Consider the following 18,733-nt stretch of genomic DNA (forward strand, 5'->3'; position numbering starts at 1 on the left):
CAGGGCAAGCATTACTGTTTTTAAAAAATGTGTGCCCCCCTGGTACATATCTGCCCCCCCACCCCACCTTCTAGTAGAGCTACACGATTCTGGCCAAAGTGAGAATCGCAATTTTTTTGCTTAGAATAGATTCTCTCACGATTCTCGCGATGTAAAATCTTTCACATTATACAAAAAAAAAAAATGGGCTAACTTTACGGTTCTTTTATTTTTTATTATTCATTAAAGTAAATTTTTTTAAACAAAATTGCATTTGAAAGACCACTACGCAAATACAGTGTGACATAAAATAATGCAACAACTACCATTTTGTTCTTTAGGGGGTCTACTATAAAAATATACATAATGTTTGGGGGTTCTAAGCAAAAAAAAAAAAAAAAAAAGATTTTAAAGACTCCGCGTTTTTTTTTTTTTTTTTAAAAGCCAGCAGCTACAAATACTGCAGCTGCTGACTTTTAAAATAGTGACACTTACCTGTCCAGCGCGCCCGCGATGTCGGCACCCGAAGCCGATCTCTAGATCGTCACTCGGGTGCTGCCGCCGCCATCTTGGGTATGGGAATCAGGAAATGGAGCCTTTCGGCTTCATTTCCCGGTTCCCTAGCGCAACAGCGCGAGTCGCGCTGCACAATAAGGACGGTCCCCGCTGCCTCTGGGATCTGTGCGTTTCCCAGCAGGCAGCGGGGCACTTGCGGAAGGGGGCGGGCACTTGCGGAAAGGGGCGTAATCTACGCCCCTTTCCGCAGAGAGCTATCCCGGAAGGGGGTGCAGTTACCTGGATTATCCAGGTAACTGCACCCCCCTCCCCCCTGAAAGGTGCCAATTGTGGCGTCGGAGGGGGGGAGGATTCCGATGAGCGGAAGGTCCATTTTAGGGTGGACCTCCGCTTTAACTTGAAACAAATGTCAGAAAAAGGTTTAGTGTTTAAGTGGTTGAACTTTTTTCACTTACACACAAAGTGTATTCCATTGCCAAATTGTTACAATGTTTATACTAAAGTTCAACCGATATAGAATGTTTTGATTCTTGGCAGACTGCCCAGTTTTTCTCTTCCTTTCTTTTGATGGCTGTGGCTTCAGAAGAGCAGAGAGAATTCTTTGCATAGAAAGAATTGTGAAACACTTTAGTCAAGATCGCGATAACGATTCTTGACGATTAATTGTGCAGCTCTACCTTCTAGTACAGGTCTTCTCCCCTCCCAAAGCACATCTCCGCAGTATATATCTGTCCCCCACTCTACCCCACGTTCTAGCACATGTCCTCTGCCTCTCAAAGTGACCCCCCCCCTCCTTCCCCAGCACATACATGAAGCCTGGAGATTAACCATGCCCTCAAGCCCCTCCACTGTAAACTTTGGCCACATTTTTTGCCGCAGTGCGCTTCACGCGCCAAAGGCTTCTACCACCCTCAAGCTTCCCTCATTCTCAAGTTTGAAAGTTCGGAGGTATGGCTGTACAGTGCGTGGTTGGCAAGTAAGTCATGGAAATTGCATCAAAAATGCATTTCCTGACGCATCATGGCAGCACACACACTGGTGGTCTCAGGGGCAAAATTACAAATCAGCAGACTTTTAGGAGAAAAAAACCTTAAAAAGGTTATAATAATTGCAGCGGTCTCCCCCCTCCTATCTGATTGTGCTTCCACTTACCTCCCAGGCATGCCTCCCTTTCTGCCTACTTTCCGTTTTCAGTTTTCAATTTTCTTCTCTTTTTCCCCCTCTGGGCACGCTGAGCCCTGTAGTTCCACGGCGCTGTGACCTCTCCATCATGGCGGTTCCGTTCGGACGCTCGGCGCTCAGGAAGTGACGTTTTCCCCTCGCCCTCTGCATTTGCCAGCATCCAAGATGGCGCAGGACGGCACGGCCGGCCAGTGCGCATGCGCGGCAGTGACGTCACTCCTCCGGCGACGGCGGGCTATTTAAAAAATGTCATTTTCGTTTTGAAGTGCTGCTTGTGCTTTCCACATCATCTACCATCCTGATCTCTGCACACAGCCTGCTGCCTTGCAAGACAAGTCCTACTGATCTCTGGTAAGCCTTTTTTCTATCATCTTTATGTACTTTTCCATTCATTTATGTGCTGCACCTTCTGCCCATACTTTGCATTGGCTCTTACACTGAAAACCTCTGGTCACAGGTGTACTCTATTCTTCCCTATGGAGACCGCTGCCTTAGTAGACCATCCTAGAACCACAAGGTAAGGGGACGTATGGATTGGTAAGTAGTGAAGAGGAGAAAAAGAGAGCACTGCCACTAATACCTTTCATTTTGGTAGCTCTGGCAGGTCATCGGGGTCATCCCATTCTAAAAGAAAGGAACGTTCCCCCTCAAGACACTCTCACTCTCGGCAAAGTCGGTCAAGGTCCTCCCGTCATCGCAGAGAAGCGTCATCCTCACACCGAGAGGAGCACCATACCCGTTCCGGCGGTTAATACCTGCTGGGTCTGTGGAGCGCAAGCATTACCTAATAAGCTTGTTTGCCAAATCTGTCTGGAGGAAGCAACTCGGGACAAGGAAGCTGACGCTAGAGAAGCTTCTAATATTATAAGAGACTCAGTTAAAGAAACAATCCTACAGGTGACAGCTTATGATCCAATCAGGTCATCTAACTCAGCCTCAACCTCTCACACCCCTCAGGATATTGTTGTAATGCACTTGTATGAATTATATGTGCCTTTTCAAATAAATATATTGCTTTATTTATCTTATGTAAATGGAGGCGTCTTCCTGGCTCTCTTGGACACACATGCTTGTGTCTCTAATTGATCGCTGGCCCCTTTTTGTGTGTGCGGGGTTTCTTTTTTCCCTCCCGGCGGCTGGTGTGGCCCGGGGACGGGGGAGATGCCCATCCGCCTGCAACTTGGTGTAGGGGGTGGTCGTTTCATCCCCTGTTCTACCGACGCGAGTGTGGGGGTGGTTACATTCCCCCTCCCCTAACATCTGCCTCGGTACGTGTGTGTATGGCGTCCCGCTGGGCGCGCATGCGCTGTTGGTCGGGCGGATCACGTGAGCCGGACGTCCATTACATGGGCGCGGCCATGTTTTTGGTGTCCGCTCGGCAGCAGCGCCGGCGCGGGCGGATGCCTCTTCACACCCTGCCGGACCACTGACCCCGCTGACGTCACACGCCGGCGACACGGCGAACGGACGTACGGCGGGGTTGGGAGATATAAATAAAGGGCGCTTTCAGCGCCTATTCACAGCAGCGACGGGACCCGGGATGCGATGAATAGAAGACACAGGGGTAAGCGACCAGCTCAGTCCATCTAAACCCTCAGGAGCTTCTAATTTATGGCCTTAAACTTACTTGCTTTTTATCTTTTTATCTTATGGACGTACAATTCAGTGCTTGGTGGGAAATACCTAATATCTATTGAATACTGAGCCAATTAAAGATGGATCGTTTGCTACCCCTGCCTTCTAGCTAATCCCTGGTTTACCATCCCCCAGAGATAACTAGTCTTCTGGCTTCCCTCTTCCCCCGGGATCCCCAAAATTTCTCCTCTTTGCTGTCTTAAGAGGAGGTAAAATTTGAATATTTATCCTAGTAACTATACCTTCTTTGTACTCACTGTAGTGGTATTTAATACTCACGTTTACTTCCTAATGGATCCCTTACTGGTTTCCTCCTCTTCCTGATCCCTCACGGTTCACTTTTATCTCACCACCCACACTTTCCACTTCTCTTTTTCAACCATGGAATTCTCTCCAGTTTTGGAGTATATAGACACTACTTTTGCCTTTTTTCACAAACTTTAATTTCACCTTAGTTCACCGTGGTGTATATATATACATATGGTTTGGCTTTCTGGTCCTTTTCTTTTGTGGTGGTTCCTTTCACACTCCCTTATCTAATTTCAAATCCTTCACTTCTAATTCCGCTCATTTTCATGATTATATTTATCTCTATATACCTAGCAAACTCTTATGCCCCGTACACACGAGCGGACTTTTCGACATCCAAACTCCGACGGACTGAGTCCGGCGGACTATCCGATCGTGTGTGGGCTGCAACGGACTTTAGCGAAGCTAAAGTCTGACGGACTTTAGAAATGAAGCATGCTTTAAATTTTCCCGACGGAACTCCGCCGGACCCGGTCCCCTTTGAAAAATCCGCTCGTGTGTGTGCTACTCCGACGGACTAAAACCGACGCTAGGGCAGCTATTGGCTACTGTCTAGGAACTTCCTACGTCGAATCCAGTCGTACGTCATCACGTTCGACTCCGTCGGAGTTTGGTGTGATGGTGTGTGGTCAAGTCCGTTCGGTCGAAAAGTCCGCCAGAACTCCGTCGGAACTCCGGCGGAACTCCGGCGGAACTCCTTTGGAGGTCTGTCAGACTTAATCCCTCTCGTGTGTACGGGGCATTACAGTATCTCAACTCGCCGCTGGCACTGTGATTTACTTCTCCCCCAGTCGCCGGGAGGAGATTTTCTCCCCCCACACCTTTGGGCTTGACCGGGATCGGAGAGTGAGCTTGGAAGGAGAGGTAGGAACATGCCTCCATGTTTAAACATTGTAATGATGACACTTCTCTCTCATGTCTCAACAAACTGTATGAATTTATTTTTAAATTTATTTCTAAATTTATCAATATTTGTGAATTTTATATTTATTGATCCTAATGACTTATTTACATTTATTTGTATATCTGCAGACTTAGGTGTTGTCCTGAGGAAGCAATTATGCGAAACTAGTTGAACAAACGCCTCAAAAGTCTCTACCAATTGTATTTTGAAACCTCGTATATATTTTTATATGTTTCTTACTTGCCTTCTTTAAATAAATTGTTTTTTTATGATTTATTGTCTTGATATTTATCTTCTATATACAAAATACTTTATGTGCCCCGCAACAGTCCCGATACTCACCCCCCCTATCTCAATTGATGTCCCCTTTGAGAGATAGGAGACATCCATTGTTTCTCTAATCTAAACTAATGGGATGAGGGTGCACACATACTATTATTAAATCACTATATTCTTCAAAGCATTTTCCCCCTCAGGATCCAGATGACTCCCCAGAGGATGAGGAACCCCTGGCTCCTACAGTTTTCGACTTTGCATTAATAAATCCATTTGCGAAATCGGTTAAGGAGGCGATCGGTTGGGAGGAAGAGAGAGACGTCCCGCCTAAGTTACGGAAATACTTCCCTAACCTAAAAAAAGACCCTGAGGTTTTCCCCTTTATTGAAGAGCTAGAGGAGCTCATAAAAGATGAATGGCAAAAACCAGAAAAGAAGTCCGGCTTGAACAACAGATTAACGAAGCTCTATCCCCTAAAAGAGCGAGCAGTGAACCCTCTTATCTCCGCTCCCGTGGTAGACTCCTCACTGATGCGCTTAGCGCGTCATGTAACCCTACCAATAGAAGATGCCGTAACCTTTAAGGATGTGATGGATCGCAAAATCGATCTCGACCTTAAGAAAGCCTACTCAGCAGCGGGGGGAGGGGCCTGTAGGCCAGCAATTGCTCTAGCAGTGGTCGGTAGAGCCATCACCTCCTGGAAGTCTGGCGTTGAAAAATTAATTGTAGAAGCAGCAGACCAAGACAAGATTATTTCAGCACTGCAGGAACTCAGCCTTGCGGGTGATTTCGTAGCGGAGGCGGCGGTGGACATTATACGGTCCTCAGCAAGAGCAATGCTAGCCTCAGTAACTTCCAGAAGAGCTCTCTGGCTAAAACCTTGGGTTGCTGATGCAACTTCCAAATCCAGCTGGTGTAAGATCCCTTATGATGGCACTAACCTTTTTGGTTCAAAACTAGATTCCGCAATATCAAAGGTCACGGGGGGAAAATCGGGTCTAATACCGTCGGACAGAAGATCCAAGCAACAGAAAAATCCGCCCTTCAGACGTCACCTTCCAGAAAGGTACGTAAGATCTTATAGACCTGGGAAAGAATTCAAACGGAATTGGCGAAGCACACAACCCTCTTTTGTGAGAGTCCAAAAATCAAAGACAACCATGCCGGGAGACCAACAAAAATCTTTTTGATGCCACGCATGCCCAGCCCGCAATAGTAGGTGCGAGGCTGAGGCTATTTGCCCAAGTATGGATAGACAAAATAAAGGAACCCTGGGCGATATCCACCGTTCAGCAAGGTCACAGGTGGAGGTTCAAGCGAAAACCGCCAAAAAAACACTACAGACCTACCAAACTACCCTTTTAGCACCTGAAACGAAAGCTTTTGGTCAGATACATTATGGAGTTGCTCCAGAAGCAAGCAATCATAGAAGTTCCACAGGAGCAGAGAGGAGAGGAGTTTTACTCCCCCCTTTTCTTGGTGTCAAGGAAAACAGGAGACCTGAGGCCCGTGTTGGATTTAAAAAAGTTGAACCAAATGATTCTAGTCGAATCATTCAGGATGGAGAGTCTCCAATCAATATTACTAACAATAGGGGAGAGAGATTGGATGCTCTCGGTCGATTTGTCCGACGCTTATCTACACATTCCAGTGCATCAAACCTTTCAAAAGTACCTGCGCTTTGCGATAGGCAGGCAACACTTTCAATTCAAAAGCCTCCCATTTGGGATATCAACGGCACCCAGGACCTTCACAAAGGTGTTACTTCCGGTTATAGCACTATTGAGAGAAAGGGGTCTAAGAGTCCTACACTATCTCGACGATATTCTTCTTCTAGCAGACAATCGAGAAACACTTCTACGACATCGTTCAATTCTGATTTCCACACTCCAGCAATTCGGGTGGATAGTGAATTGGAGGAAGAGCAGCCTGGTCCCAGTACAGAAAATGGTCTTCCTAGGAGCCGAATTAGACACCAGATCCAACACAGTAGGGCTTCCCCAGGAGAAACGTCATCCTCTTATCCGCAAAGTGAGAAAGCTACTATCAGTAGACCACCTGTCGGCAAGAAAATACTTAAGCGTTCTGGGCTCAATGTCATCAACCTTTCTAATGGTTCAGTGGTCTCAATGGAACTCCAGGGTATTCCAGAATTCGTTCCTAAAACAATGGAACGGGGTGTCAATGTCACAACAAATAACAATCACCAGGACAGTCAAGGAGTCAGTACGATGGTGGACTCAAACCAGCAATTTAACACGCCGTCGTCCCATCGTTCATCCTCTCCCAGAAATAGTAACATCGGATGCCAGTTACCTTGGCTGGGGAGCGTATCATCTAGACCTGGGAGCACAGGGCCGCTGGCCCTTCTCTCCACAAGGGATAGTCTCAAACGTTCTGGAACTCAGGGCTGCATGGCAAGCACTTCTAACTTTCAGTCCCCTCCTTTCAGGGAAGAGTGTCCTCCTGCGTATGGACAACACAGTGGCTGTGAATTATGTCCACAGGCAAGGGGGCACCAGAAGCAAGGTTCTAATGCAGGAGGTACGACCTATAATCGAGTGGGCTCAAGTCTACCTGACGGATCTGAAGGCAGTATACGTACCTGCAATTCACAACCAACTTGCGGACGACCTAAGTCGAATATTTATTTCAAACAATGAGTGGTCTCTCAGTCACAAGGCCTTTACTCTTCTGGCACGCAAATGGGGTGTTCCCGATATGGATCTGGCAGCAACTCCAGCGAATTGCAAATGTACTCGCTTCTTAGCAAGGACCGCCTATCCAGCAGCAACAGGGATCGACTGTCTCCATCATCCTTGGGAATTTCGCCTAGGTTACATATTCCCTCTGATGCCCTTGATAGCCAGGTTTCTGGCCAGACTGAGGACTTCGTCTTCCACGGTAATAGCAGTATTGCCCTTCTGGCCCAGAAGACCATGGTTTCCGACCATCCTGCAATTGAACACAGAAGAGCCTCTCCCACTTCCGCTGTTCCCAGACTTGCTCTCACAAGGGAAATTCCTACACCCGTCACCAGAGCGATTACACCTGACGGCTTGGAAACTGAAAGGGAAAGGTTGCTAGATCAGGGTTGTTCATTAAGAGTAATATCCACCTTACAACAAGCAAGGAAGAAATCGACAAACAACATATATAATAAGATTTGGAAAAAAAAATCCGCAATAGCTCAACTACAGTCCTGGAACCCCCTTTCTCCATCAGTCTCTCAGGTGTTAGAATTTCTACAACTAGGTCTAGAGAAAGGTTTAAGGTCAAGCACCTTAAAAGTTCACGTCTCTGCCATATCCGCAATGACAGGAATCAAGTGGGCTTTAAACCCCCTCATCATTCAGTTTCAGAAAGCATGCCTAAAAATAAGGCCTCCTAGAAAACCAATTTTTCCGACCTGGGACCTGTCGATCGTCCTGGAAGCCTTAACAAAAGAACCTTTCTCGACGGGGGGATCAATATCCCTATGGGACTTGACACTAAAACTATCATTTCTAGTTGCAATCACATCGGCCAAAAGGGTCTCCGAGCTGCAAGCTCTACTAATCAAAGAACCACACCTAGTTTTTTTCCCAGACAGGGTCGTACTCAGACCTTCGGAACAGTTCGTGCCAAAGGTAGCATCTAGCTTCCACTTTAATCCAGAGATCAATCTTCCTGTTCTTCTCAACACAGATGGAAATCCACACCCTCTGGACGTGAAGTCTGCAATATCTGCCTACCTGGAGGCTACCGCTCCATTCAGGAAGTCAGAAAATCTCCTGGTCATTCCGCATGGCGCCAAAAAAGGTCAAGCGGCTTCTTCAAGGACAATATCCTCATGGTTGATTAAAGTCATCAAGAAAGCATATCTAGTTCAACACCTTCCAATACCGGAAAACCTGAAAGCACATTCAACGAGGGCGATGGCGGCCTCATGGGCAGCATACAGCAGAGTATCACCAGAGACTATTTGCAAGGCAGCAACTTGGTCATCAAAAACCACATTCATGTCACACTATAGAATAGACCCGGCTCAATTAACTACGGTTGAGTTCGGGAGATCGATTATTCAATCAAACTCATCCATAACTTGTACTTGAGTAAATAAAAAACTTCTGAAAGGCACCCTCCCATGTAGCGAGTTATTTCCCAGTGTGTGTGCTGCCATGATGCGTCAGGAAAACGGAAAATTGTATACTCACCTTTCCGTAATTTTCCTTTCCTGACGCATCCCATGGCAGCACACAGATCCCACCCCTCTAAGGTGATAGTTACTGAGAATGCAACGGTGGACTCCTCTTCAAATCTTATAGCTAACCAGTCCTATCAGGTTGTGGAGGCGGAGTCACAACCCAATGTGTGTGCTGCCATGGGATGCGTCAGGAAAGGAAAATTACGGAAAGGTGAGTATACAATTTTCCGTTTTTTGTGAGTCACATGTCCAGGTTCACAGGTGCAAGATTGGAGTCAGGAGTCCAAACATTGTAGCAAAACGCATCAAAAAATGTGGCAAAAATGCATATGCGTTTTTACTGTATTTTTTTTTCTTTAACGAACCAGCGTGAAAAGGGCCCTTAATGGCGGAGTTCCTTTAGTTCTGGTTCTTCCACAAAGAAAATTGCAGCAGAGAATCAGATCAGCATCTGTCACTTAGCATATACCATGCTGATACTTAACCTACCCGGGTAACTCCATTGTGCTGCAGCATGGCGCTCGGCAATGCATAAGTGGCCCTTCTCATCATCCTGCAGTGGAGAGATTCGGGTGTGAATTTATTTATTCCACACCGATCGCTGTATACGGGATCATTTCACCGCAAAACAGCAAAATGACAATTTAAATGTAAAAGCACCTCTCCATGTATACATTTTATAGGAGACGCAATTACTACAAGAACAACTATTTGCATTAACATTACCAGCAGCCCGAGGAATCTCCACTCCTCATCACTGACAAGGTCATGGTGTACGTGACAAGACGGTGCTTAGTCCTGCAGATGCACCAAATTAAAATCGAGTGTGCTGAGCGAGCTTATAAGAGACGGCTCTATGTAGTTCCAAACTTAATGTTCACGTAAACCCAATCGCTAAAATCTCACATCAGCTTTAAGATGTTCATGTTCATCCAAATTTTCAGTCTTTTAACATCTGCAGCTTTTGTTGAAAAGATCCCTGATGATCCTGCTGTATGGAAGAGTGGCGGCCCGTCCATAGGGGCACACGGGCGGTGCCCCCTCCCCCCCAAGGCAGTCACAAAAATGGGCCCTTTAAAAAAAAAAAATAATAATAATAAATGTCCTTTAAGTGCACTGTGTTTGGGCGCCGGACAAAGTGCACCATGGGAAGTGTGACGTCTGTTCAATCACGTAAATGCAGACGAGGTGCTTCATTTGCCGTTTAGCTCTGCCATGTGGCACAATCCATTGCGCCGTATTGCTCCCATCCATAGGGTTGTTATAGATGCCTGTTTTTTGATTAGCACCGCCCTAGGACATGGGCGATGCTTTCCCTCCCTCTGAGTTACAGCGTCACTTCTGGTTTACCTGTGCCAGTGATAAACCGGAAGTGATGTCAGTGGAGCGTGCAGCCCGAGCGGAGATTTTTTTTTCCCCAGAATCGGCCGGCCGCATTGGTAAGTGACGTCTCTCCTCTGAGTCCTCAAGAGGTATACATAAATAACATAAACTGAAGGATAGAAAATATGCCATCAAATACTTTTAAAGGTTAACAGACTGATTAAACTCTGCATACCTTTAACTGTATATTTTTGTGTTTTTTCAAAAGAAGAAATTAAGCTTAAGATGATTCTTTGTAATGCCTGCACTTCACCTCAACAAAGCTCTGCTGGTGGACTTTTTTGACAGGTGGTGATTATAATAACCTGCTGTGGGAGCTCCTGTTTCCTTTGTAGCTAAGTGTATAAATACTGTAGCATATATAAATAACTGGATGATTTGCATCCTACTAGAAAATAAATCCTAATCTAAGAGCTGCATGCATAGCATTATTGATGGAGCAGATCTGAAGTCTTGCTGCCATTTGGGTGGTTGGAGGAAGGAGAAACCCATCAGCCAATTAACAGATTAATAGACTGGACTATTGGGTACAGATGAGACGGCACTGGTGGGCACAGATGAGATTGCACAGGATTGTGAGAAATGCTATATACCAGGATTGCAAGAAATGCTATATACCAGGATTGCAAGAAATGCTATATACCAGGATTGCGAGAAATGCTATATATCAGGATTGTGAGAAAGGCTATATAACAAAATTTGTGAGAAATTCTATATACCAGGATTTGTGAGAAATGCTATATACCAGGATTGTGAGAAATGTTATATACCAGGATTTGTGAGAAATACCATATACCAGGATTTGTGAGAAATGCTTTATTCCAGGATTGTGAGAAATGCTATATACCAGGATTTGTGAGACATGCTATATACCAGGATTGTGAGACATGCTATATACCAGGATTTGTGAGACATGCTATATACCAGGATTGTGAGAAACGCTGTATGCTACATGCTATTCTCTGCTGTGATTCTGGGCTGTATACTCTGCTGTGATTCTGGGCTGTATACTCTGCTGTGATTCTGGACTGTATACTCTTCTGTGATTCTGGGCGGTATACTCTTCTGTGATTCTGGGCGGTATACTCTGCTGTGATTCTGGGCTGTATACTCTGCTGTGATTCTGGACTGTATACTCTTCTGTGATTCTGGACTGTATACTCTTCTGTGATTCTGGACTGTATACTCTGCTGTGATTCTGGGCGGTATACTCTGCTGTGATTCTGGGGCTGTATACTCTGCTGGTATTCTGGGCTGTATACTCTGCTGGTATTCTGGGCTGTATACTCTGCTGTGATTCTGGGCTGTATACTCTGCTGTGATTCTGGGCTGTATACTCCTCTGTGATTCTGGGCTGTATACTCTGCTGTGATTCTGGGATGTATACTCTTCTGTGATTCTAGACTGTATACTCTGCTGTGATTCTGGACTGTATACTCTGACCTGCGATTCTGGGGCTGTATACTCTGCTGGTATTCTGGGCTGTATACTCTTCTGTGATTCTGGGGCTGCATACTCTGCTGGTATTCTGGGCTGTATACTCTGCTGTGATTCTGGGCTGTATACTCTGCTGTGATTCTGGGCTGTATACTCTGCTGTGATTCTGGGCTGTATACTCTGCTGTGATTCTGGGCGGTATACTCTGCTGTGATTCTGGGCGGTATACTCTGATGTGATTCTGGGCTGTATACTCTACTGTATACTCTGCTGTGATTCTGGATGGTATACTCTGCTGTGATTCTGGGCTGTATACTGTGCTGTGATTCTGGGCGGTATACTCTGCTGTGATTCTGGGGCTGTAGACTCTGCTGGTATTCTGGGCTGTATACTCTGCTGGTATTCTGGGCTGTATACTCTGCTGTGATTCTGGGCTGTATACTCTGCTGTGATTCTGGGCTGTATACTCCTCTGTGATTCTGGGCTGTATACTCCTCTGTGATTCTGGGCTGTATACTCTGCTGTGATTCTGGGATGTATACTCTTCTGTGATTCTAGACTGTATACTCTGCTGTGATTCTGGACTGTATACTCTGACCTGCGATTCTGGGGCTGTATACTCTGCTGGTATTCTGGGCTGTATACTCTTCTGTGATTCTGGGGCTGCATACTCTGCTGGTATTCTGGGCTGTATACTCTGCTGTGATTCTGGGCTGTATACTCTGCTGTGATTCTGGGCTGTATACTCTGCTGTGATTCTGGGCGGTATACTCTGATGTGATTCTGGGCTGTATACTCTACTGTATACTCTGCTGTGATTCTGGACGGTATACTCTGCTGTGATTCTGGGCTGTATACTCTGCTGTGATTCTGGGCTGTGTACTCTGCTGTGAGTCTGGGGCTGTATACTCTGCTGTGATTCTGGGGCTGTATACTCTGACCTGTGATTTTGGGGCTGTATACTCTGTCCTGTGATACTGAGCTGTATACTCCTGACACTATGGGTGAAAGCAAGTGGAATAAAGGGGACAGAGTGGGTGGAGGCTATAAGGGGTGGGGCTTATAAGTGGGAGTGGTCAAAAATGAGGGCGGGCCTGGCGCCCCCTATCCTAAAACTTCACCAGCTGCCACTGCGTATGGTCCTTGTTCAGGCATGTCCTGTTATGGGGGGAGGGGGGAAGACTATGTGCTATTGGTGCTCCTGCGTTGTCACACTGTCACATCAATCAAAAAGTAAAACTCTTCGCAAACTGAAAACATAATTTAAAGCAGAGTTCCATCCAAAAGGGGAGGTTTCGCTTCTTTGCACCTCCCCCCCTCTACAGCCACATTTGTCACTTTTTGGGGGGGAGTGGGTATCTGGTTTTGACAAGTACCTGCTCCCACTTGCATCTCAGATAGCTGTGGCGATCTGAGCCGGAAGTTCGCACCCCCCCACTCCTTCACCCGCAGTCTTCTGGGACACACCATAGGCCCAAGAAGACTACTGGTCCATTCACAAGGTGCAGCGTGACTCGCATAGTAGGAAACCAGCTGTGAAGGATTCACTTCCTATTTTCCCTTATCTAAGATCAGGGCAGCCATCAGGGTGGGGGGGGGGGTTGGGCGGGGAAAAGCCATGTGTATGGGGCCCAGGCATTCCAGGGCAATGTTGCAGTGCAAATCTATGGCCAGTTTGTAAAAAACTTGGGATGGGGGAGATGGGACTGGAGGAGGACATGGGATGGAAGGGATGGGAATGAAGAAGGATATGGGATAGAGGAGATGGGACTGGAGGAGGGCATGGGCAGGAGAAGATGAGACTGGAGGTGGAAGACATGAGATGGAGGAGGTGGGACTGGAGGAGGACATGAGATATAGGAGAAGGGACTGGAGGAGGACATGGGCTGGAGAAGATGAGACTGGAGGAGGAAGACATGAGATGGAGGAGATGGGACTGGAGGAGGACATGGGATGAAGGTGGGACTGGACTGGAGGAAAACATGGGATGGAGGAGATGGGACTGGAGGAAGACATGGGATGGAGGAGATGGGACTGGAGGAGAAGGGCATGGGATGGAAGGGATGGGACTGAAGAAGGATATGGGATAGAGGAGATGGGACTGGAGGAGGGCATGGGCAGGAGAAGATGAGACTGGAGGAGGAAGACATGAGATGGAGGAGGTGGGACTGGAGGAGGACATGAGATATAGGAGAAGGGACTGGAGGAGGACATGGGCTGGAGAAGATGAGACTGGAGGAGGAAGACATGAGATGGAGGAGATGGGACTATAGGAGGACATGGGATGAAGGAGATGGGACTGGACTGGAGGAAAACATGGGATGGAGGAGATGGGACTGGAGGAAGACATGGGATGGAGGAGATGGGACTGGAGGAGAAGGGCATGGGATGGAGGAGATGGGACTGGAGGAAGACATGAGATGGAGGAGATGGAACTGGAGGAGGAGGGCATGGACTGGAGGAGGATATGGGATGGAGGAGATGGGACTGGAGGAGGATATGGGATGGAGGAGATGGGACTGGAGGAGGAGGGCATGGGATGGAGGAGATGGGACTGGAGGAGGAGGACATGAGATGGAGGAGATGGAACTGAAGGAGGATATGGGATGGAGGAGAAGGGACTGGAGGAAGACATGGGACAATATTTTGGGGGGAGCCTGGAGCTCCTCTCTAATTCATTTTGGATATTCAAAGCAAACTCAGCCATCCATCCATGTTTCCGTGCTTTATTTTGTTAAATCTCATCTGCCTAGCATTTCTAGCTGCAGCCATTCTTGAATAAAGACAGATAATTAATGTAGCAATTAGCAAATAGTAAATATAATCTACCTTCCTATCTATTTACTAATACTAACATCGCAAGGATCTAAAAAAGTTTGAATGAGAGAGTTTAGTTCCGCTTTAGGCGGTAGAGAGAACGTTGTGTCATGGTCCATTGTTGTCACCATCAGCAAGCCAGTCCAGAGCAATGATGTGCAGTTGATTCTGGAAGGAATGCATGTAAACAGGAAGAGGCTGAAAGAGGCTGAAGGAGATCAGCAGTGTCAGGATGAAAGAAAAGATGAAGAGAAAGGAAAACTGTATTTTGTTTATATCATAACTCTATTATGTAATATATTGTCCCTACACAGCCAAATTACTGGTTTCATTGTTGGTGAAAATTCTTAGAGCTGCTTAGGCGATATTTGCTTTGATTTAAAAATGAATTAAAAAAATAAATGGGGAGGTGTGTTTTTTGGGGGGTACATATAGTGTAGTATATTGTTTTGTATTTGTGTTTTCCCCCCTTGTTTGTATATTTGATTGTTATTTGTGTTTTTTTCCCCCTTGTTTGTATATTTGATTATTTGTGTTGCTTTACATTTTTTTCCCCTTTTTATTACAGTTTTTAAAATTCAACAAAAAAAAAAAAAAAACAAGGCTAATGAAGGGCTAACAAGTCCATAATCTCTCTCCATTTTTGAAACGTTTACTATTCATGCGTTGTTTTGAAAACCGCACCAAAGATGCAGCAAGCAGGGCTTTTCCAAACGCACTGCAGTGCAGTGGTCTGAAGAGTCCCATAGGATTTAAAGGGAAGCATCTTTCTTCTGTTTTTTATGTGTTTGCACAGCAAAAACACATCAATCTTAAAGGGCCCTTAGGGTTTACATACACTTAATTACTGCAAAAGGCCAGTTAAACCCGCAGGGGCCGGCCGAGATTGGATCCATCTATGGGCAGGCTGATTGTACCCAAGTTGATCCATTCGTACACCCAGCCTGTCGGATTTTGCATGTAATTATTGCTAGAGGCTATTATAGCTTCTAGCAGCAGAGGTAGCCCATTCATTGAGTGAGTGAGTGACTTGTATAGCGCTACCTATGCAAACTGAATCGCCGCAGGGCGCTTTCTTGCCACCAGAGTCCATCTGTGGCTTGTGTGGTCCTTTACTCCGAAAGGTCCTGACACGCTTACAAACACATACAACATTGACACACATATTAAGGCCAATTTTTTTTTAGACAAGGTCTAATTAACCTACCAGCATGTCTTTGGAGTGTGGGGGGAAACCGGAGTATCCGGAGGAAACCCACGCAGGCACAGGGAGAACATGCAAACTCCAGGCAGATGGTGTCATGGTTGGGATTTGAACCAGCTACCCTATTGCTGCTAGGTGAAAGTGCTAACCACTACACCACTGTGCTGCCCATCATTAGGGGCGCCACCCCCACAATCCATGCATCCAGCCCCCTAAATATATATATATATATTTTTTTAGAAGCACGTGATTAGAGCTGGAGGCTCTAATTGGCTTCAAAAAGGGTTGGCTTCAACTAATGTCTTCCTGTTTCTCCTCCCGGCCAATCAGGAAGCGGGTAATGAGACCCGATTGGCCGGAAGTCCTAAGATCCAATTGGCAGCGAGTCCTAACTCCTGATTGGCAGGGAGGAGAAGCGACTGCCGGGACTTAGGAGGAGACACAGGGGGAAAGACGCCACCTGGATGGGGTAAGTGTGGGGCTGGCGGGGGGGCCTGGCCGGCGACGGTCGATCGGGGCGGGGGGGGGGCAGTGGTTGGGCTATGTGGCTGGCCGCCCCCCCCAACAAGACAATTGTGCACCAGCTGCTACTGTCTAATCAGTAATCACTGTGTTCTCCCTGCGGGGGCGGCTTGCTCCACCCCCTGCCTGGGAGAATACAATGGCTCCACTGGAGGGATTCCCCCCATCAGCACCGACAGTGTTAATGGGGGAATCTAGCGGTTTTTTTTTTGCAATTAAGAAAATTGCTCTGTCTGTGGCCCGATGAAGAAATAAATATCATTTATAAATGCACACAATGGCCCCAGGCACAATACAGAAGAGTCAAGTGATTTGGAGAATACACCTCAATTACCGTACGGCTCTCCTCTACATAGCGGCACTCCAGATTTCCAATAGTCGCTCTACACAGGATTTGTAGAGCCACAAATTATAAGCCAACAAGTGCTCCTTCAGGGAAGCAGGAAAGTAGATCTGGCAGATTTGTACGTGGGAAGCTAACTTGCTAATTACTGATATTTGTATCCAATGAAATTTTTCTCTTGTGTCTTAGCTGACCCGCAAACATAGCATTATACACTTACAATGCAGGCGGTCTATGAGCTTTAATTAATGAGACCCCAGATTTATTTATTTATCACTTGTGCTGGAAAAAAAAAATATTTAAAGAAAGGCAAGTGGTTAGAAAAATTAGAGGAGATCTAAACCCAATCCATACATACTGTACCGTTCACATCAGTTCCTGCTCCCAAGGAGCTTACAATCTAACATTACATGCATACACATACTAGGGGCCAACACTACACATTGTACAACTCATATTAGTCTCTGCCACCAAGGAGCTTAAAATCTAATGTTACATGTATACATACTGTATACTAGAAGCCAGAACCGTACATATTGTACATTCACATCAGTCCATATCCCCAAGGAGCTTACAATATAAGGTTACATGCATACACATACTAGAAGCCAGCACTTTACATACTACACCATTCACATCAATTCTTGCCCCCATGGAGCTTGCAATCCAATGGTACATGCATCCAAATAGTAGGAGCCAACACTTTACATACTGCACCGTTCATAGCAGTCCCTACCCCCAAGGAGCTTACAATCTAATGTTGCATGCATACACATACTAGGGGCCAGTACTTTACATAACGTACCATTCATATCAGTCCCTGCCCCCAAGGAACTTTAACTCTAATGTTACATACATACATACTGTATACTGGAAGCCAGAACCGTACATATTGCACATTCACATCAGTCCATATCCCCAAGAAGCTTACAATCTAAGGTTACATGCATGCACATACTAGGAGCCCGCACTTTACATACTACACCATTTACATCAATCCTTGACCCAATGAGCTTGCAATCTAACATTACATCCAAATAGTAGGAGCCAATACTTTACCATTCATATCAGTCTCTGCCCCCAAGGAGCTTAAAATAGAATGTTTACATGCATACATATACTAGGGGGCAGCACTTTGCATACTGTACCATTTACATCAATCTTTGCCTCCAAGGAGCTTACAATCTAACGTTACATGCATAAAAATACTAGGAGCCAACACTTTACATACTGTACCATTCACATCAGTCGCTGCCCCAAGGAGCTTAAAATCTAATGTTACATGCATACACATACTAGGGGGTAGCACTTAGCATACTGTACCAATCGCATCAGTTTCTGCACCCAAGAAGTTTACAATCTAATGTTACATGCATGTACAGTACATACTAGGGGCCAGTACTTTACATAATGTACCATTCATTTCAGTCCCTGTCCCCAAGGAGCTTATAATCTAAGGTTACATGCATACACATACTAGGAGCCAGCACTTTACATACTATACCAGTGATGGCAAACCTTGGCACCCCAGTTGTTTTGGAACTACATTTCCCATGATGCTCATGCACTTCGCAGTGTAGTGGAGCATCATGGGAAATGTAGTTCCAAAACATCTGGGTTGCCAAGGTTCGCCATCACTGTACTATACCATTCACGTCAATCCTGGCCCCCAAGTAGCTTGAAAACTAATGTTACATGTATACAAATACTAGGAGCCAACACTTTAGATACTGTTTCAAACAAAATGATGCATCGCTCAGAGCAGTGGAGTTTAGGTAAAAACTGGAAGTCGCAATCTTTGTGTCTGTCAGAAACCATGAACCAGACCAAGACAGAACTATAGTAAAATCACACTTGTTTATTAATAAAAATAAAAAGGTAAATAGAGTAAACGTAGTCAAAGCATAGCCAGAGTCCAGAAACCGGATCGAGTAGTCAGCCAAGCCAGAGTTCAGTAACCAGATCGGGTAATCAGCCAGGTCAGAAGTCAGGGATCCAAGTAGAGGAACAGCAAGCAGGATAAGGAGCCAGAAGGGATGT

At 45.9% G+C, this 18,733-nt stretch overlaps 1 long non-coding RNA gene across 1 annotated transcript; it reads left to right on the forward strand.

Annotated features, from left to right (window-relative positions):
* The first annotated feature begins 4,369 nt into the window (after window positions 1-4,369).
* Window positions 4,370-4,792, forward strand: LOC143927056 (uncharacterized). Its single transcript, XR_013262232.1, has 2 exons — window positions 4,370-4,485; window positions 4,654-4,792. It is a non-coding gene; the product is annotated as an uncharacterized LOC143927056 (long non-coding RNA).
* Window positions 4,793-18,733: the final 13,941 nt, after the last annotated feature.

This window comes from Lithobates pipiens, unplaced genomic scaffold (assembly GCF_037356315.1).
Source record: "Lithobates pipiens isolate NorthernLeopardFrog02 unplaced genomic scaffold, aLitPip1_a1.2 Scaffold_23, whole genome shotgun sequence".
Lineage (NCBI taxonomy): Eukaryota > Metazoa > Chordata > Amphibia > Anura > Ranidae > Lithobates > Lithobates pipiens.